The sequence below is a fragment of the Eptesicus fuscus genome, chromosome 19, assembly GCF_027574615.1.
Source record: "Eptesicus fuscus isolate TK198812 chromosome 19, DD_ASM_mEF_20220401, whole genome shotgun sequence".
Lineage (NCBI taxonomy): Eukaryota > Metazoa > Chordata > Mammalia > Chiroptera > Vespertilionidae > Eptesicus > Eptesicus fuscus.
Window position 1 is genome coordinate 40,647,238 of NC_072491.1, and position 22,131 is coordinate 40,669,368.

Genomic DNA, 22,131 nt, shown 5'->3' on the forward strand with positions numbered 1-22,131 from the left:
GATCAATTCAGTAATAAGAAGCAGAGCCAGGGTTTATTCCCAGAGAGTCTGAAGCTAGAAGCTACCTACTTGCTTAAGCACTCTCACTGCCCCCCCCCCACCGCCCCTCCTCCCCCCCTCCCCCCGGAAATTAACACCTGAGACATCTCTAGACAACACTCCAATCGGGGCCTTAATTTACAGGTAGGGAATAGATGTTTAGAAGGAAGAGTCTGAGCTTTTGAGCAGCCTCACAAACCTAGAGACTTAGTTACTGCTACTTTGCTCAGAAATGCACCACTAAGTTCGAGTGAGATGAAGCCTAGCAAGAAAGCTAATTTCAGTGCCAATGAGTGAAAAGGGGGATTATCTTGAAAATTCTTGCCAACATTATGAGCAATCAGTGCTGCAAAGCAAGTCCAAATTCAGAGTGAAAGTGAATGCAAATAAAAGAAGTCATTCTATATCTTCTCTTTAAAGTATATAATTTCTAAAGGAAAGGTGCCTTTTATGTAACATCTCTATTTCCAGGAGAAACCCTAGGTGAGTTTGGGAAGAGTATGATGGAACAGAGACACCTACTGGTGAGAATGAGCCTCGCTTCATAGATTTCCATCATTGAAGACGGTAGTTCTCACTATGATTTATATGTATTAGATATGAACAGTATGATAGTAAGATACAGCATCTTCCCTCGAATGTTACATTTTAAAAGGGAAAAGGTGAGATGTATCCAACTATTTATATAAAAGCCCGAGCACAGGATCTCTCCTCTCCCTTATAGGAATGCCAAGCTACTTTTTAGGGTCCTACACTGTGCTTGAGTGAGGCAAATACCAGGCCATCTACAAGGTCCTTGGGGCCCTTCATTACTCTCATTTCAGGTCAACAGACTTTGACTGAGCACTTTCACTCCAAGGATAGGTGGCGGAGAAGCCCCTCCCACAGGCATTCCCAGCTCAGAAGCCAGGAGCCAAGATGCTCATCCTTCTAGTCTCAGGGTGACCTTAGACCAGGGCTTCCCATCCAGTCCAGATGCTCCCAGTACTCAGACCTTGTCTGATCAGATTACATGAATATGTTTCTTCTGGGGTTCTCAGATGTGACTTTGTTTCCCTAGAGGTGACACTCTTCCATTAACAATTTCATGAATGTGTACTCATTTGGATTTTCTCCTCCACCGTGTCAATTGGTTGAGGGTGGAACTGTATTTTGAAAATTGTACTTTTCTAAGTGTTGTCTAGGAGAAAGAGTTCAGAAAGGATAAATGGTGGAAACAGATGAAGGAAAATAAAGGAGAGGAGAAAACTTTGTAATGAGATGGAAATGTCACCCTTCTGCTGTAGCACCACTTTGGATTCTGTTCAAACCTACTAAACTTCCTCCCATGGCCATGTATGATCGAGAAGTCGTGGTGGCTTTAGAAGAAGCAGTTCTCAGCTGGCTTGTTGGGATGCAATCACCTATTTCGTTTGGTTTTGGTTTCGATGTGGAATCTGGAGTTAAAGAAAATGTGCCTACCTGGAAGTGTAGCGGGATGATACAAAAGTGACTAGGGCATCCAGAGATCCATGGGGGTGAGAGAATTTAAATCATGGGAGATGTGCACATGGGCATTGAGAATGTAGCCAATAATTGAGATGCACCACTGACAAAAATAAATCCATGAATACTGCTGATGAAATTTTATTAATTAAACACACTGCGTTTGGAGCTCTAAAGAAAACAGATCTCCGTCAGATCTGTTCTGATTGTTGACAAGTTGTAGTCTAGCAGGAGAGGTGAAACAAGTGACAGATCTCTAAGACAAAAAGAGGAAGCCCCTGGGGGAGTGAAACAGATAAGAGCAGCTAAAACACCCTCAACTGCTTGAATCCCCTCTTCCCACACAGCCGTCTCATCCCCAGAAAGAAAATGGGCAAGATAGGAAGTAGTTGAATAATTAGAAGTTTAATGCAATTGTTTAGGAATGAAAAGTTAAGGCGCTAAAATTAATGGTGTGGGGAGGAGATGGGTTGGAAAAAGGAATCTTAAAAGATGAATGACTAGAACTTAGGAGCTTGGATGTGGAGCTTAAGGGAGAAGAGTTATGCCCTGGCCGGCTTGGCTCAGTGGATAGAGCATCAGCCTGCGGACTGAAGGGTCCCAGGTTCGATTCCGGCCAAGGGCACATGCCTGGGTTGCTGGCTTGATCCCCAGTTAGGGGGCATGCAGGAGGCGGCCGATCAATGATTCTCTCTCATCATTGATGTTTCTATCTCTCTCTCCTTCTCCCTTCCTCTCTGAAATCAATAAAGAAATATATATTTAAAAAAAAAATTAAAAAAAAGGGAGAAGAGTTATATACTAATATAAGCATAGATATAGACATGGAATATTAGAACATTAGAATATTATTATTAGAGAGGGAAAAAACTTTAATTCCTAGGTGGAAAAAAATGAAATAAAGAGTAGAAATAGAACTAATAGAAATAAAATAGTCAAGAAGGATTTGTCTGGGGTGGGGCAGAGGCTGGGTAGAGGGGAGCAAAGGGAGGAAAAGGGGGACACCTGTAATACTGCCAACAATAAATAAGTAAATAAGAGGGATTTTTTTGCAGGAACGTGGGGCAGAGGGTGATGTCATGAGCTTCCTTTTCCAACTCTCTGTAAGGGCAGAGGAACCAAAGGATATGTAGGTGGAAATACCACCTAGGAGGTTGGAAATGCAGAACTGGTCTCAGGAAACTCTTTGTAAATCAGGAGATGTAGAATCCATGAGATCTTGTGAACCCTTGAAACCTTGTGCAAAGAAATGCTATTAACTTGTTTGTATTAGGGGTTAATTTGAAATCACTTTCACTCCCAGGTGCTTTTGTAGAAGGGCAGTTTAATATAAAAGATTTTTGTATTGTAATAGAAGTTTCTAGACATGAAAAATAAGAAAGCTAAGAAGGAAAGCATTTTCTTGTGAGAGTTTTTTGATGAGTGCTAAAGTTGAGAAATTTAGAGAATGAAATAAACCTATCTATGGCTAAGAGAAACCAAGAACCAAAAGTTTGAATTTAGCACCAAATATACTTTCAGTGGAATGAGAGAGAGTAAATACTATAGTCAGTGAGCTAAAAGCAGTCACTTAATATGTAAGTTCTTGCCCTTATTATAATGTTCAGATAAAAAAAGACAGCCAAAAAACAGACACTATAAATAAGAGGGAATTAATTTATACTGTTCTTAATGAGCATATGGCATCTTATTAAAAATAAAGAATAAATTCCAAAGTTAAAAGCCTGAGACCTTGTCAATAAGTCAAGTCTACTTAAAACGTCCTTAATTGACAACCATATGCCACATGAAGAAGGCCAAGTATTAAGGTTTCAGTTCAAGTAGAATTTGTATTCTGCCAATGGGGTTGAGATGAGGAGAAAAATATATTTTGTGCCATATATTTAAGTGATAAATTTTTGACAGAATGGTGGTTCCTTGTACCAAAACATATCTTTTCTGTAATATCAGCACAATTAATTGAGCATAATAGGTGAATGTGTTGTGGTATAATTTAAGAGGGTCTACAAATCAAAAATATTTCCACTGCCTGAAAGTCTCTTGATAAGGATACATTCATTTGAGTCAAGATATGACCCTCACGGTAGAATCAGGTGGGTGGACCAGGAGGTTGCTGGGTAGATATTTCAATGGAGAATGAGAGGGACTGGGAAGGGAGGGGCAGTAGCAGCATGTGTTATGCTGGGAAACGCTGAGCAGCCCCAAAGAGGCTGAACTTGACCTTGATAGGCAAGGTGCATAGAAGGTGCAGAGAGCTGAAGAAGTAGCTGACGAGTACCCAGGATAAATAAAACATGCCCCAACATGTATCCCAGGCTGGCCTGGGATGCCAATATGCAAATGGGCAATTGTGTTCTCTCTCTCCTCATCATGGTTTTGCAGAGAGCAAATTAGTTATTTTCAGCCTATCTCTGTTGTGAATTTTGGTGTTCTTTGTTTCTCTGCCAAATACATGGTACTTGACAATCCCCCAACCATATCATTAGGATATGAACTTTGAAACAAAAGGATCAAGCAGCATCAAAGTTGTATCTTTTGTAACAGAGCTAAGCCATCATCTGTTGGTGTTTTGTTCTCCTGTCTGGTCACACGTTCAGAATCAAACACCTTCTGTTTATCGAATGAGAGGATGGGGCTGTGGGAATGATGCATTGGTTTTTTTATAATTAGTACTAGAAGCCCAGAGCGCAAAATCCCGTAAACCCGCCCATCCGCACTGGTCTTACAGCATTACGCCACAGGCCTTTTATAATATAGATTTATAATATAGATAGATTATTATGTTAACTCTTTTTTTTTTGATACACCCACAATCACCCATTTTACACACACGCACACACACACACACACACACACACACACCAACTCTTTTATTTATGTAGAGGCTTAGAATTTGTTCTCATCAGCTTAATGTCTTAGGAAATCAGATTGAGAAACTCTAAGGGCCACAGATGGCATCTGGTGGGTTTGTATTTGCATACATAAAAATTTGATGAGAATAACACACATATTCAATGGGCCTTCTTTGGGTTGAGTGCTTAAACATAGACAAAGTCCAAGAAAATGCTTTTTTGAGGAATTCTAAACCAATTTGCAATTAATGTGGCAAAAATGAATTTTGTATATTTGATTATGTTTACTGTAAATGATCCGAAATCCTAACAGAGTACTCTGATACTATGAGGAAACTGATGCTTCCATCTCTCCTGGTGCCCAAACCTTCAGCCTCCTAGAGGCCATTTAATGTTGTACAGCTGGCCGGTGGCAGCCAGGGCTCATTGGATTTCTGTTTTATATGCTATCTGAATGTAATGAGTTTAGTCATGCCTTCTGCCTGTTTGGGGAGGTCAAATTTTAGCACCTTGGCATATACAAAACTGGCCTGGCACTTAGAAGGCCTAGAAGTCTAAAAGACAAAACTGTGCTCAATAACTAACTCTGCAAACAACAGCTGTGGCCACCAATAAAATAGCCATTTATTAGTGCAGAGAGAGCTTTGGTCACATGTAGGTCTTTTCCACCAGATTCTCAAACACAGCTAGCAATACTTATCAGCATTATCACCTCCAGAGGAGAGATGCAGATGGTTATGTATATAAATGCCTGTGTTTGTATGTGTGCATCCATTCCACCATAGAATCAAGGTGCTCCTATGAAAAACATTCACCTCTTCACATATGTATGCCTCTTCAGCACTGCATGGAAGGACAGCTCCGCCCTGTCCACTGCCTTCTTTCAGCAATAGCCACCTAAGCCATTTCCACGGAACCCAAGGCTCCAGAAAGCCCATTTGAAAACCAAAGAAGGAAGTGATTCTATTATGAGATCAAGAGAGATTTTTATTTTTATAATATATATTTTTTTATTGATTTCAGAGAGGAAGGGAGAGGGAGAGAGAGAGAAAAAAAACATCAATGATGAGAGAGAATCATTGATCGGCTGCCTACTGCACACACCCGACCAGGGATGGAGCTCGCAATCCTGGGTATGTGCCCTTACAGGGAATCAAATCATGAACTCCTGGTTCATAGGTCGACACTCAACCACTGAGCCATGCCGGCTGGGTGAGAGATTTTTATTTTTAGAAGATGATTCAAAATAGTGTATACCATCTCGAACATAGACGTGGGAGCAGACATTCCTTCCTGCATTGAAAGGAAAGGGTGTGTGGCAGTTTTCATACCTGACCTCCCACCATTCTCATAGCAGGTGAATATTTTACCGAGGACAGGAAATGAGCCACAGCCAGAGTCTGTAACAGAGTGACCACATGTAATTCAACCACTGATAGACTTCTACCTAAAAAGTAAGAAATTCAAATATAAGAATGTTCAGGCTATATATCAAAGTTATCTGAACATGTGCCATAACATAATCATTGTATTTCTATATGTAGACTAACTATCCTGGTAGTTGAATTTTGCCTTGCTGACCAGGAACCATTGTAGAAACTGTGAAAACTACTTGTTGAATATATGCAATAGTATTAGCCATCTATACTAATAAAAGGGTAATATGCTAATTAGACTGGACGTCTTCTGGACGTCCATCCAGAAAAAGCCACAGCTGCTGCAAGGGCTGAGGGGCGTGGGAGAGACGGTGGGGCAACAGAGAGACAGGGCGGGGCGGCGCAGGGGGTGGGCAGTGCAGGAGAGGTAGGGCGGCGCGGGAGAGGAGGCACTACCACCACCCCTTTCACAGAGGTGGTGTGGGAGAGGCCTTGGTGCTGGCCAGTCCAGCACCACGACCCCTTCCGAAGAAGCAGCAGGAGAGGGGGCTGCGTGGTCCTGGTCCCAGTGCTGCCCCTTCCACAGAGGCAGCCACAGAGGCAGTGGTGTGGGCGGGCCCGGCACCACAACTCTGCAGAGGCTGGACTGGGTGTGACCTGCTGTGCCTCAACCTCCCACAGCCCCTCCCCCAGCCAGCCTGGCCCCAGATCGCCCCCCACCAAGAAGCAAGGGCCGAGGACTGGCAGTCGTGGCGGCTGGCAGTGGCAGCAGCAGCGGGGTGATGGGGGGGGTGCCTTCCCATGATCGGCCTGGTCGCCTCCCACAGAGGGAGGCCAGACTGTTGGGGGGAGCGGGCCTAAGGCGTCAGTGGGACATCCCCTGAGGGCTCCCAGATTGTGAGAGGGGGCAGTCCAGGCTGAGGGACGCCCCCCCATCACCACCAAGTGCACGAATTTTCGTGCTCCGGGCCTCTAGTCATTATATAAACACTTATTAGGTGCTATATATATTTAAGCTCTAAGCTTGATCTTATCAGCTTTACTACCTGAAAAATACGTGCTTCATAGCTGGGTGAGTGACAGAACTGGGCTTTGAATCCAAGACATGACCTACAAACTAAAGTTGTGGTTTTAAATTATGGAATCAACTATTTTAATATTAACTATTTGTCATATATAACTCTTATGTGATAAATCAACATTTTTTAGTACCTAATAAAAAAACTGAGTCTTCTATTTTGAGACAAGTCGTATAATTGAAAAGCCCACATAATATTTAGAAACCAGAATCAATCAATGGTCTATCAATAATGTTAACTTCTATTCAATTTTTAATATTTTAATTCAGAAGTTAATAAAAATGTCCTAAAATGGCAGTGATGACCTGGCATAATTTCATATATGGCACTTCCTTGTAACAAAGGTTTATAAACTTAAAACAAAGGTTTGCTAAATAGGTTTGCTAGTAATTAATGAAACTTTATCACCCCATCTTATATCCTAGGAAATATCCTTAATCCATTCAAAACCCAAATAACAATGGAAGTGCAAAATGTAGTAAATAAAGAAGTCAGAAATTTAAATACCAGAACTGAGGAAGGGTCAGTGTGAATATAAACAGAAGCTGTGTATAGTCAGATAACTTGTCAAAGTCCTAAGTCAGGTCCTTTTGTGGGGTGTGGAAGGTCACCTATCTGCTCTTCCACTGATAGAAATTATCCAAAGCTTAGCTTGGGAAACATTAGGACCATGTTGCCCTGTTGTATGGATCATCAAAATAAAATAACTATAATTTAATAATAACAACTATTATTGCTGTTATTATATGGGGGTAGGAATAATGACCCAGAGTGTGTGTGTGGGAGGGGGGTATTACTTTATTACTTACCCTTCCTGGTATTTTCTGTTCTTTCTCACCTATTCTTTCTCACTTTTTTAAAATGTGCTAGTAGTGATTCTCAGAATCTATCTTGCTGCTCACAGATTGGAAAATGCTATGCTAACTCATAGATCCGGAGAACAGGCTGATGGTTGTTTGCCAGAGGTGAGTGGGGGTAGGGGCTGGGGGAAAACGTGAAGGGATTGAGAAGTACTCATTGGTAATTACTAAATAGTCACGAGGATGTAAAGCACAACGGCATAGGGAATATCGTCAATAATATTGTAATAGCGGTATGGTGTTGGGTGGATACTGGAAATATTGGGGGGAACATTTTTTGTAAAGTATATATTGTCTAACCACTAAGCTGTACACCTGAAACTAATACAGAATAATATTGAATGCCAACTGTAATTGAAAAATTAAATTAAAAAAAGAAAAATGTTGTTTCTAAGGAGCTCTTCATTGGTAGCTGCCACCAAGTTTAGGTAGGACCTGCTATTAGGGGCTGGAGTAACAGAAAGACCGGTATGCACAGTACACTCACTGGTACTTTGTAGGTAATACTTGAATTATCTAGACAACAGCATAAGAATTCCCCAGCACTTTTAAAATTTGGGTGTGTTTTTTCAAATTTGCCAACATCAGAAAACATTCTTGTTGCTAACTTGACCATTTTAATCCGATATTTTGTAGTATTTCCTTATTTATCTTTCTCCTACACCCCGCTAGTATAAGTGATTTGTTTACAGCTCATGGATCCACATATTCTAACGTGTACTAGGCTGCTATTTAGAATGCAGGTATTAATTACCTACTTAAATCATAGCTACTTACTTCCAACAGTAAATACAGCTGTTTCTCCCAACTTAAACTGTTTTTCATGCTGACTGGGCCTATAGAACTTCCCTCTCCTTTTCAAATCATATTAGATTCACTTTGGAAGAGCATGGATGCTTTGGCTCTGAGTGTTGTTAGCTCTACCCATCATGAAAGACTGGACCCTGTATGCAATAATAGAACCTGCCCGGCTGGCTTGGCTCAGTGGTTGAGAGTCGACCTATGAACCAAAAGGTCACGGTTTGATTCCGGGTCAGGGCACATGCCTGGATTGTGACCCGATCCCAAGTAGGGGGTGTGCAGGAGGCAGCCCATCAATGACTCTCTCTCATCATGGATGTTTCTATCTCTCTCCCTCTCCTTTCCTCTCTGAAATCAATTAATTTTTTTTTTAACTTTTAAATAATACAACCTGACTTAATTCATTTCCTAGGACTTCTATAACAAAGTACAACAAACTGGGTGGCTTAAAACAACAGAACTTTATTCTCTCATAGGTCTGGGGGCTGGAAGTCTGAAGCCAAGGTGCCATGTGTCCCCTGAAGGCTCTAGGGCAGGATTCTTCCTGGCCCCTTCCTAGTTTCTGGTGCTCGCTATCAATTCTTGGAATTCCTTGGCTTCTGGGGGCACCACCCCAATCTCTGCCTCCATTGTCACATGGCCGTCTCCCTGTGTGTGTCTCTGTGCCTCTCTTGGCCTTCTTATACAGACACCAGATGAGTGTCCACCCTAATCACTATGACCTCATCTTAATTAATTACATCTGCAAAGACATTTCGAAATAAGTTCACATTCTGAGGTTCTGGATGTACATGAATTTGGGGGGAGAGGACACTAGTTAGTTCAAGATGCTGACTTCCCAAAAGGCATTTGCCTAGTAATGTAACTTGTAAATCAGTCAACAGCATCCACAGAAATGTACTTAACGGCAATTTCAGATGAAAGAATACACTAACTTCCAACAGGAAGTTGTAAGAATAACGTTCCCCTCCCCCACCCGGTCGATTGAGTGGTGACCCATAACCAAAAGGTCCCCAGTTCATTCAATCCCCAGTCAGGTCACATGTCTAGGTTGCGAGCTGGATCCCTAGTAGCGGGCATGCAGGAGGCAGCCGATCAATGATTTTCTTCCATCGTTGATGTTTCCATCTCTCTATCCCTCTCCCTTCCTCTCTTTCTAAAATCAATAAAAACATTTTTAAAAAAGAATAAAGTTCTTCAACCTCTAAAATTATATACTAGTTAATAATTCTGCCCCAAAACTCTATAACTCATATGAAAATATTGGCATTTGTATAGAATTGTATAACTTTCAAAACATTTTCCTATGCATTAATAACATCATCACTACATCCTAGTCATGTAAGCAAAATCATCATGATTAGCCCGTCATACATGAAGAAACTGAAGTTCCATGTCTTGACTCAGGTCATGCAGTTGATCTAGTAATCAGGAAGAAGGTCAAGTCTCCTGACTCCTAATCCAGCATTCTTTGTACTTCCAAGTTGAATCCTTTTACGTGCACATGTTTAAAGCAATGGCTGTCAACCCCAGGCTGGGAGAGGAGGTCTGTGTGGGATCAGAGACTCCTTCAGCATCACCTATGAGGTCTTTTCTACCTAACTACACCCACACACCCAGAACCTCTGAACAGTCTTGAAAAGCTCCACGAGGCATAACAACAACCCCCCACCCCCATTTCCAGAGCTGAGATCCACTGGTTAAAAATCTGTGGAAGAGCCCTAGCTGGCTTGGCTCAGTGGATAGAGCATCAGCCTGCGGACTGAAGGGCCCTGGGTTTCATTCCAGTCAAGGGCACATGCCAGGGTTGCTGGCTCAATCCCCAGTGGGAGGCATGCAGGAGGCAGCCGATCAATGATTCTCATCATTGATGTTTCTATCTTTCCCTCTCCTCCTTTCCTTCCTCTCTGAAATCAATAAAAAATTTTCATCTGTGGAACAGCGTCCAAAGCAGATTTTTTGAATGGTATGCATTCGTGTCTGAGGGCGGAGCTTGTCCGTGCATGTGAATTAATCGTGCATGTGAATCCCTCCCAGATCTTTCTAAAACAGACTGATTCAGTGGGGCTGGGGGGAGGGGGGAGACACACCTGAGATGCCGCATTTCCAATAATCTCCCAGGTGTTGCTGGATGGAGGCCCACACTCGGATTGGCAAGGCCTTAACTAAGGCGCCTTCATGATAGACAGGAGGGACTCCAGACAGAGATGGCGTGTGTCTGCCTGATTGTAGAGAACGTCACCTCAGACAGCTGTGCAAAGCAGCACCCCCTGTCTAGTAAACACCCCTTCAGTCCCTCATAAGCACAGAAGCTCTTGAGCCTGCTGAAATCATGGTCCCAATTGTTGCTGTCAAAACGAGCCAAACTGGACTCCATTAAAGGCCCTTGTTTGTGATGCTTGGCTCCCTGCCATGAAGAACGCCTGTCATCCGTGCGACAGAAGCCACCAGTGAGTTGCGGCTGCTCACTGGCCCTGGGACAGCACTCAGCCCACCCCTGAGAGCTTTTGTAGAGTGAATCACCGTTTTCTTCCGTTGCCCCTGGGTTTGGCTTCCATCAACGTTTCCCTCAAAAGAGTGGCTGCGTTTCGGCATGTCTTCTGTTTTCTGGCATTTCTATAATGTGGTCTTAATAAGTGAACCCCAAAAATACTTCTCAGAAAAGATTTACTGCAGAGATTCATTAGAAGGAAAATAACGATTGCATTAGGGCTCTTGTTTTTTTCTTTCTTTGACGCTGTTGAGACTAGGTATGGGGATAATGGTGGGAATGAATTCTTGCAATTCTGTTAATGGTGATTGATGAGCTGATGAGACCGCCTAAGTGTCCGAGGAACCAAGCCAGTTTTTAATGGCACTTTAATTTGGGAAATTCAGAAGACTTCCTTGCAGAAATTGGAAGTTGGAGTGGGTTGGAAAGATAGTTCAATAAATGAGCATGCTTTCAGGCAACATCTAGCCTAAATGGCCTGTGTGATTTCAGAATGTACACTTCAGGTAAAATGTTATAAAAGAAGATAGTTCTGGCAAATAATAGAGTGAGTGTCTCATAATTTTTTCATGTCTAATAAACTGTTGTTTAGCTCCAAGAGAGAAATATCTCCATTTCTATTTCAAAACGTAATGTTTTCATTAGAATGTCTGTAATGAGGAAATATTACTTTCAGAGACAAATGATGATGCAAGGTTTACTTTGTGTTTTCTATCTAAATGGGATAGTAATGGAGCTTTGAGAGAACTACTCAGCCTTCCTGGTAAACTTGGCCACAAACATGAGAGACTTCTGGACACGCCATCTCCACAGCAAGTAAGGTTGCAATTCCACCTTATAAATATTTTATAACCTATTCTCTCACTCCCCTTTTTACTGCCATTGCAGTAGAAACAGCTCTCATCTGCCATTGCACCCCTACCCCAATCGGTCCCACCATTGCAGTTAGTGATCTTACCAGAATGCAGATCTGAGCAGGCCATTCCCTTGCTTAAAATGCATTGGTGGCTTTTACTCCTTACAGCTTTCTTTTCTTATGTTTTTTATTGATATTTTATGAGAGGAAGGAAGAAGAAGGGATAGAGCAATAGAAACTTCCATAGGAGGCATGCCCCCTATTGAGGATCAAGCCCACAACCTGGGCATGTGCCCTGACTGGAAATTCAATCGGTGACCTCTTAGTTCATGGGCTGACACTCAACCAGTGAGCCACACCAGCCAGGTTTCTTACAACTTTTACTCCTTGAGCTATAGCAAGCATCAGAATCCCCTGGAGGACTTGTTAAAATACAGATTGCTGGGCCCCTCCTCAGAGTTGCTGACTCAGTAGGTAGGAGTGGGACCTGAGAATTTGCATTTCTAACGCGTTGCCACATAATACCAATGCTGCTAGTCTGGGGACCACGCTTTGAGGAAAACTGGTCTTCAGAACAAAGCCCACCAAACTCTTCTTCAAATTTGTCCACTGCTTAATTTCCCAGAAGTGCCCCATCCCCACTCATCTCTGTGCCTCCACCTGCATCCAATCATATCATACTACACGACTCCCTGAAACCAGGGCTGTCGCAAGGTTGTGGAAGTCGGGTGCTGCACAAATGGTGGAGGCATCCTTCACATTCTTTTCTCTCTGTTGGTACTCCCTGGAGTTGACCCTGATGTCACCATGGACTCCTCCAGGCCACGCCTCCTTATGGATGTCCACAGTCATACAAAATTGCTTGGAACTTTGTGAGCAAACCATATGCTTTGGGCTTTAAAGCCTGATGGCACCCTATCCTCTCAGCCTTTACTCCCTTTTCTCGGTGGAAACTTCTGCCCATTCTTTAAGGCTTCCCTCTCAAAAAGATTTCTGCTTAGAATTCTCCTTAGAGCAAAGGAAACATTTTTCCAACAGGAAAAGGAAGACTGTTATAGACTCTGGATAGAGCTGTAAATACTCTAGTGTTCAAAACATGTTAAGTGTTCAAAATCTGTGTTTTCTCCCTCAGGTTTTCATAAGTTACCTTTTTTTAAAATATATTTTTATTGATTTCAGAGAGAAAGGAAGAGGGAGAGAGAGATAGAAACATCAATGATGAGAGAGAATCACTGATCAGCTGCCTCCTGCACATCCCCCACTGGAAATCGAGCCCACACCCAAGCATGTACCCTGACCTAGAATCGAACTGTGACCTCCTGGTTCATAGATCGACACTCAACCACTGAGTCACACTAGCCAGGCGGTGAATTACCTTTTTTTTTTTTTAAGAAAAAAAGGAATTTATTGCTTGATATAAATTATCTTATTTAAGAACTAGAAAATTTATATGAAGAAGAAAAGGGAGGGAAGCTTATTTTGACCTAGGTCTGCACAAATCTAAGGTGTGTATTTACATGGACAAGTTGTTTTAACAAATTATGCTTATAAATAAGCATTAAACGGAATATGCAACATTCTCAAGTTTATACTTTAATGGAATTTTCTGTTATTTTCCTGTGATGCTTTCCTTTCAGCTACATGGAACAATGATGTCTATATATTTGTATGTATTCTTGTGTATGTTTGTGTGCACATGCATGCAAGTAATTTTTGATGGATAGTCTGCATTATTCATTCTCTTCAGGGGCTTGACATTTTATTGCACAAACCTGACACTACCCAGATCTATACATGGAATAATCACTTCCTTCATTGGTTGGATTCACTGCAGGTTCCAATCACACTCAGCAAAAAAAAAAAAAAAAAAAAAAAAATGTGATCTAGAATGAATACAGCACTTTTCTTTAAGAAAGTGGATCCTTCTGTGAAGGTGAAGCCCAAGCTATTACGCAGTCAAAAGCAGGCTTCTCAAAGAATATGGTAAAAAGAGAAGGAAAAAAAAGCCATTTGCTAGTGTAATGTAAAAAAGAAAGAATTAAGGAAAAAAGTAAGAGCTTAAACCTTGGAAAAGATGATGTCAGTGGACTTGAAAAAATTATGTCACTGGTCTGTTATGAAAAAATGGGCAATTTTTAATATGAATTTCTATTGTTAAAAAATCTGTTGGAGGTTAAAACTTTCAGGCTGACTTTGGGCCATGTGGAAGCAGCAGAAAATGACTACAAAACCTGTCCTCTTATTTTTGGGAGATTAAAAAATATTTGGATTCTTCAATGTCCAATTTACATTGAACATCATTCTCATTTTCTCCAGTTCCTTGCACTTCTCCCTTCTTTTTTGGTTGTTTATTTATTTGAGACAGATTTGTGCGGTGCCTGCTCTGTGTGAGACTGTAGTCATTGCCTCCCATAATTGTAGAATCCTGTTTGAGAGATGAAACTATCTCCTATGAAATTATCAAAGTATTATTTAAGAAGGTTGTAAGGTTTTATGGGAGGAACAGAACCTGATCAAAACTCTGGCCAACTTAAGCTGAAAGGAGGGAGGGGAGAGACAATGGATTGGGAGGTGCTGTTAGGCAGAAGCTGAGACTCCCTGCAATGCCAGTTTGTCCCCCCTCCTTCTGGAGCGCTGCCATTAACGTGACCCCATCCCAGCAACTCCAGATCTCCAGGTCTCTGAGTTCAAACTTCAGCTATCTGGGAGGAGGAGGCTCTGGGCCACGGAGGTAAGGCTGCCAGATCAAATACAGAATGCCTAGTGAATTTCATATGCACAGCAAATACTTTCTTAGCATAGGTTTGTCCCATGAAAGAAATTGATTCAAATATAACTGGGCATCTGTATTTTTGTTTCCTAACTCTGGCAATCCTGCAGGTGGGCAGCAGAGTGCAGGCAAGAATGCAGAGGGAGACCATGTGAGTTTGAGTAACAAGTGTCAGGGACACCTTCCATCCACTTATGTGGTCAACCCAGGGAACGAAGACTACGAGCATCCAGAGGCGGCGGGCCACCACAGGATCCGGAGCCCCAGGGAGGGCTGCAGGGGAAGGTGGCAGAATGTGGGCCCATGAGGACAGAGGTAGTGACTGGTGGGATGAAGGGGAATGCGGAGCGGGAAATTCAAGCCAATTCAACCACCAAGAGTGAGTGACAAGGAGTAGAAGGATGAAAACTCGCTAAAAAAACACATGGAAGTAAAACAGTCTTTACAAGGGTCTCAAAGTGAGAATCAAGCAAACTTCACTGGGGATGGATCCAAATAGCGTATAATTAACATAACCACTTATACCTGTGGTTTTGGAAAGTAGTATGTGCTCATCTATATTTTCCTTTTGCTCACCGTCCTGGGTTCCCTTCAGCTCAGCTAAGTGGAAGAGGCAGCATCTTAGAAGATTGGCAGCTGTTAAGAAAAGTCCAACTTAGGGAATTCTCAGTTCATTCGCACCATCTGCCCTCGTGGCCTCCTAATGATGCCATGCGCATGAATGTGCTCTTTGTAGGACGTTGAGACAAACTCCCCTAGGCCTGGAGGTCACACACAGAATAAGGAACTGGATTCTTCTTAAGGCCCAACAGGAATAGATGTATGATTTGGGAAGTTCGCAAATAAGTTAATAATTAACAATTTTAGCACTTCATAGCTTGCAAAGTACTATCATATATTTTCTCTTATTTGTTCTTGTATTGGAGATATCTAGAGAAACAGAATCAATAAAATGTGTATACATACATACACATGTATACTTACATAAAATAGATAGATAAATAGAATGATATGTGTGTGTGTGAATATATATACAGAGAGAGACAGACAGACATTAAGAAATTGGCCATGCAATTCCTTAAGGACTGACAGGTCTGAAATCCACAGGGCAAGACTGCAGGCTGGAAATTCGGGTAAGCATTGTTGTAATCTTTAGTCCAAAGTCCACAGAGAGGCCACGCAGACTGCAAACTCAGGGAGGGTTTCTGTGTTGCAGTCTTGAGGCAGAAATGCTTCTTCTTTGGAAAACCTGTCTTCATTCTTAACACCTTCAGCTATTCTGGAGGCTCACTGGTTTTATGGAGGAAAATCTACTTTACTCAATGTCTACTGATTTAAACGTTAATCACATCTAAAAAGTTTCACAAATTCTAGACTGGTGTTTGATCAAGCAACTGGGCACCACAGCCTGGACAAGCTGACACAGTCCTCAATACAACGCTGCCTGTCTAGTATTTTCCACATCATCTAGATGGGACTACTGAGTCCCAGAAAAGCTAAGTCCCATATTACAGCCACCTCCCCTCACCAGGCACTTAGTAGACTCCCTGAATCTTTATTTCTGTATAAAGTGAAAAATGGAGTATTTCAAAAATACCGTCTGATTTGAGTGCTCTGTGAATTTTTTACAGTCTTGGTATCAAGTTAAATGAAATTCTGTTCAAAGGATGCACTCCACTCATGTCCTTCCCCCCAGGTCTACCATTCACGCACTGAAGAGGGGAGTCTGAGCTCTTAGCTGTGCTTTCTTGGGAGGGAGGCTAAGCAGACTACAGAGAGGAGAGCCACAGTCCCTGCCCCTCAGGAGCTGGCAGAGACAGGGAGTTCATGTTCCTCCAAGCTGACCCAGTCTCTGTTTCTCTGCTCTCTGGCTCCTGGAGACTTCTGTAAGAACAAATTACCTAGAAAGAGGTTGGATCATTGGAGTGGGTGTAAGATGGAAGGTCTCTCCATCTCTCTGTTGTTCCTTTCTTGGCAGAGTTGCTACGAATAATATTAACGTTCCCTTCACCAGCCTTCTGCCAAATGGTTTGCTTCCTAAAATCGAATCCTTTCAAACACAGAAATACATCACGGGGAGCGAAACGCAGTTTATTTCAGGAGATACCGAGAAAATATCAAAACGCTATCTTTAGTCAGAAGAGAACCAGAACGTCTCCTCTCAAAGAATTGTTTTTGTATGTGAGAAAGAAAAAGCCAAAAGGAGAATTTGGTAAATATGTACACCTGGTTGCTTTTCTCACCTCCCTTCCTCCTCCCTCCCTCCCCACTCTCCCCACCCCTCAACCAAAATGAAAGGCATTATGCAAGCTTAGGACTGACATCAACATGTGGTGGATGACTAAGTCTTTGCAAACTCCTCATCCAACAGCCCACAGATGTGGAGGGAGAGAACTGAACTTCTGGGTTCCTGGTACCCATAGGGCCAGAATAAGTAAAGGTCAACGGAACCTTTTAGTGACTCCTTCTTCGCATGTATGCTGTTATGCAAATCAGCTGAGACTTCTTGAGCATGGACTATCTTTCCTTCTGGGAGGGTCAAGGGAACATCTGAGAGAAGAAAGGACTAAACTAAAGAACTAACTCCCTGTCTCTGCCAGTTCCTGAGGGGCAGGGACTGTGGCTCTTCTCTCTGTAGTCTGCTTAGCCCCCCTCCCAAGAAAGCACAGCTAAGAGCTCAGACTCCCCTCTTCAGTGCGTGGCAAACAAACCCAAGGCCACCAGCCTTAGAGGAGAGCCCATGTGTTCAAAGAGCACAGATGCTAGAATTTCCTTCAGAGACTGTTCTTCCTCTGGTGCAAATCAAAGCATATACTTTCTGGTTTTCTATACCCAGAAGTCGTCTCGGAAATAGCTGGGAATAGAAGATGGGTGGATGAAACGCATGAGATTCTTACCAACCCCCCACGTCTTCCTTCAACAAATAGTTCGGCCTTTGGTTTGTAGGCTCAGAAATGCCACTGTGCTTTGTCCTTTTCCTGAAAGGAGACAATTAGTCATGTTTCTAACGATGCTTATCGCAGGCCTTTTCCTTCCTATCAGCTTAAACAAGTTCTTTTCTCCTGAAAACTCCAGTCATTGTGTTTCCCCATGTTGTCTTCTATTGCTGATCAAGCTTCTTAAAATTATATTATATCCCAAGAAGATAAACCAGGAATTGCTGTATAACTCACTCATTTTTTACCTCTCAGCATGTATTTGAGAAGGGAGGGAAGGAAGAGGGGAGGGAGGGAGGGAGGGAGGGAGGAAGGAAAGGAGGGAGGGAGGTTCGTGAAGAGGGGTGGGAGAAAGTACCTGTGCTAATTTCAGTGCAAGGCACAGAAGTTTCCATGTGTTTCTGTGGAGTGCTGAATATCAGTGACTATAAAGCAGATTATCACATAGGAGGCCCAAGCTAGAACATTTTCTACATGTTTTAAGGCACAAGGCAGATCAAGTTCACCCAATGCAACCTCAGTCCAAATCCTTTTTGAGATATAACTGATGTATAACATTGTATTAGTTTCAGGTGCCCAACAAATTATTTCATACACATACTAGTATGTATTGTGAAATAATCACCACAATAAGGTTAGTTAGCATCCATCACCTCACATAGTTACAATTTTTTTCTTGTGATGAGAACTTTTAAGGTCTACTCTCTCAGCAATTTTCAAATATATAACACAGTGTTGTTAACTCTGGTCACCATGCTGTATGTCACATCCGAGGGCTTATTTATTTTATAACTGGAGGTTTGTACCCTCTGACCCCCTTCACTCATATCACACACACACACACACACACACACACACACACACACACACACACGACCTCAGTCCAACTCTTAAATACTGTTGGCAAGCTAGATGGTTCTGAACTAAGGCAAATAAACTATAGTCATCTGGGTTTGGCATGGAAACCACTGCTTGGGTGAGAGGATGTGTTGGAAAGTGTTGAAAATATGAGCATTAAAGAGGTCTGCAATTGTATTTCAATGGGGGAGAAACAGTTTGTGTTTTTTATTTCCTCTCAGTTCCGGCCAAAGGCTATTCCAGGCACATCCCCAGCCGTTCTTACACTCACCCCAACTTCCATATAATAGGAGGCCTAGTGTGCAGGATCTGGTTGGATCCCTAACAACCTCGAAGACAGGGAGGCAAGTGGGAGGCACCTCATTTTGAGGATGTGGTAACTGAGGCTGGAAGTGGGACCTGAATGGTCCCAGCAGCCAGCGGGTGTAGAGCCATGGGTTTTGGTTCCTTGTCCTGCATTCTTTCCACCAAAAAACTCGCATTATTTTTCAAGGACATAAAATCAACAAGTTGGCAAATTGAGGCAAGTCTCCAACTGCTTGACTTCCTATCACAGAGAAATCAATGCAACCAACTTTTGGTACCTCTTAATGCAAGTGCTAGGGGCCCTGTTCTTAACTCCATGTGATCCAGGAATGTCTAAGCGAAGAACTAAAACCATTATCAGGCGATTCAAAAGGGATGAAGTTTCATCCAGAAATAATGTCTGTTCCCACTAACGCAATGCTTGGAACATGCACAGCGTGATATTTTCCAAAGCCTTCCCATTTGAGTTTCCTAAGCAACAAAATTGGATGTTAGCAATTCAACCTAAGGGAAAGGACCAGGTGTGACTTGTCCTGGGTTTGGTTTGCAGACATGACTGGAATTAGCAAATTTTTTTCATTTAGAAAGAGAATCACCACGTGTTAGGGGTGAAAGGAACCTTAGAGTTGATCTAATCCAGATCGCCCAGGGGGTTGACCAGTAGTATCACACAGATAACTGTTTATAATTTGCATCTCCTTTGCCCTGTATAAACACGGGTCCGTTTGCCGGAGCCCTGGAGGCCAGTTGTTGGAGGTGACAGAATTGAAAGCCCTACTCTGGCATAGTTATGATAAATGAAGCAATAGCTAAATGCCATTAAAGGTTTGCTGTACTAAAGTAAATCTCCATGTTGGGAAGTGTATCCCATAGCTTAGAGCAAAAATTCACATTTGTTATATTTATCGTGTTAAAAGAAACTCTGCAATAAGACAATAAGCTTACATTTGGCTTATTGCATCACACATCATCCTCGGTATATATTGAAAATCTGCCTAGGGGGTTGTCTTTCTGGAAGAACTCCAAGTTTCACACGATATTTAAAAATAAGCCATTTCTTTACAGTTGGCAGATTGAATTTGAACATGAATAATGCACGTCAATATCTTATGGTTTCTTTAACATGAGTGGGGGGGGGGCCTAAGGGTTTGAATGTTTGTTTGTTTTTCTTTTTTTTTTTTTTGTCTGGGTACAGTGAACTTTATTGATGGTGCATGACAAGATTGGGCTCCCTAAGCCCCTCCCCTTTTTCAGGGGGTCTGGGGTGGAAACCATGGTTAGGAGATTCTCAGTGTGTTGGGGGGGTCGATCTGGGGCAAGGACTCCCAGCAGCTAAGGTCTGGGGCTGGTGGGCCAGGGGGCTCTTACTCCTTGGAGGCCATGTGGACCATGAGGTCCACCACCCTGTTGTCACAGGAGACAACCTAGTCTTCAGTGTAGCCCAGGATGCCCTTAAAGGGGCCCTCTGATGCCTGCTTCACTACCTTCTTGATATCATCATATTTGGCAGCTTTCTCCAGGTGGCGGGTTAGACCACAACCGACACATTGGGGATGGGGACACGGAAGGCCATGCCAGTGAGCTTCCCATTCAGCTCAGGGATGACCTTGCCCACAGCCTTGGCAGCGCCAGTAGAAGTAGGGAAGATGTTCCGGGCAGCCCCTCGGCCATCACGCCACAACTTCCCAGAGGGGCCATCCACGGTCTTCTGGGTGGCAGTGATGGCATGGACTGTGGTCATGAGTCCCTCCACAATGCCAAAGTTGTCATGGATGACCTTGGCCAGGGGGGCCAAGCAGTTGATGGTGCAGGAGGCATTGCTGACAACCTTGAGGGAGTTGTCATACTTGTCATGGTTCACCCCCATCACAAACATGGGGGCATCCGCAGAAGGGGCAGAGATGATGACCCTCTTGGCTCCGCCCTTCAAGTGAGCCCCAGCCTTCTCCATGGTAGTGAAGACACCGGTGGACTCCACAACATACTCAGCACCAGCATCATCCCATTTGAAGTTGGCGGGATCTTGCTCCTGGAAGATGGAGATGGACTTTCCATTGATGACAAGCTTCCTGTTCTCAGCTTTGTGCCTCTGAACTTGCCAGGGGGTTCATACTGGAACATGTAGACCATGTAGTTGAGGTCAATGAAGGGGTCATTGATGGCGACAATATCCACTTTGCCAGAGTTAAAAGCAGCCTTGGTGACCTGGCGCCCAATGCGGCCAAATCCATTCACTCTGACCTTCACTATCGTGTCTCAGGGTTGTGGCTGGCACTGCGCAGGAGGAGAGGCTGTCTGACGAACAGGAGGGGCAGAGAACCTGTTGTTGTTGTTTTTCTTTAGTAATTATTTTTCTTCAACAATGTACTCCAAATCAGGTTGTACACATGCTAAATTTTCAAGTTTGAAGGTAGCCATATTTGTTAAGTTGCCATCAACTGGACCACAGACTGCATTAGTAATACAATGTTTTAGTATTTCCCCAAATTATCTACCAAAGTAAAATGACCTCCAATCTCACTCTGATTGTGAAGTCAAGGAATTTTGAAAGTCCTCTTTGGACCTTGCACTTTGTTCTTTGTCCAAAAGGTTGGAAGATAACAGAATGCTTTCATTTATATTTCTATTTTCTCCTTGGCTCTTTGAAGTGATAAACATCAGTAAAATACATCCAAAATGGACAGGTGAACAGATAAGATATGGAAAATCTAGAATATGGATGATCAGTACAAGAATGCTGGCAGCTATCCCAATATTAAGGTATATTAGCAACAGTGTGACTGCCTAGAAAATACAGAGGGACCTAGTTCCTTATGGTAAGAGCCTAAGAGTGGATGGCATCTCTGACCAATGCTTCCTAAGGAGTATTTTAGTGACCAAATATAGTAAATGTCACTTTGCCATTGGCCTCTGAGGGTAGACATTCGAGGTGAGCATTCCCAACTGGCCTTTAATAAACCCCAGAGGGGATTTCTAACTTGAGCCTTCAGACTCCCCTAGCGTAGGTGAGGAGAACCTTTATTGTAATTCATTGATCTGCATTTTTTAAGGAAAATCTGAAGTGTACTCAAGTAAAAAGGACTTAGTTTTGTTTGAGAAAAAATGTAAAAGAACTAATAATTAAATACTGTTCTTTAAACTAAGGAACCATAAATCTTTAATTACCAGGTGTACCGGTTAATAATGCGGATTTTGTAAGCAAAGAAAAACACGATAATTTCGAGAGAAACATCAAAAGTGCTTTATTCAAAGTAATGTTTATCGCTAGCTACACATTTCCCCATCTTTCACGTCCCAATAGAACTTTTCTTGTTTTGAGGCAAACCGTTCAGAGACCCAGTTTTCCATTTATTCGTACATTTTGAAGTGCTGCTCAGAAAGTGCGTGTGCCATCAATCGGAACAAGTGGTAATCTGAAGGAG

At 42.6% G+C, this 22,131-nt stretch overlaps 1 protein-coding gene and 1 pseudogene across 1 annotated transcript in view; one reads left to right on the forward strand and one right to left on the reverse strand.

Moving 5' to 3' along the window:
• KCNB2 (potassium voltage-gated channel subfamily B member 2) overlaps nucleotides 1–22,131 on the forward strand; it is a 313,898-nt gene that overhangs the window by 286,968 nt on the left and 4,799 nt on the right. The window lies entirely within an intron of this gene.
• LOC103293981 (glyceraldehyde-3-phosphate dehydrogenase-like) lies at nucleotides 20,074–21,993 on the reverse strand (annotated as a pseudogene).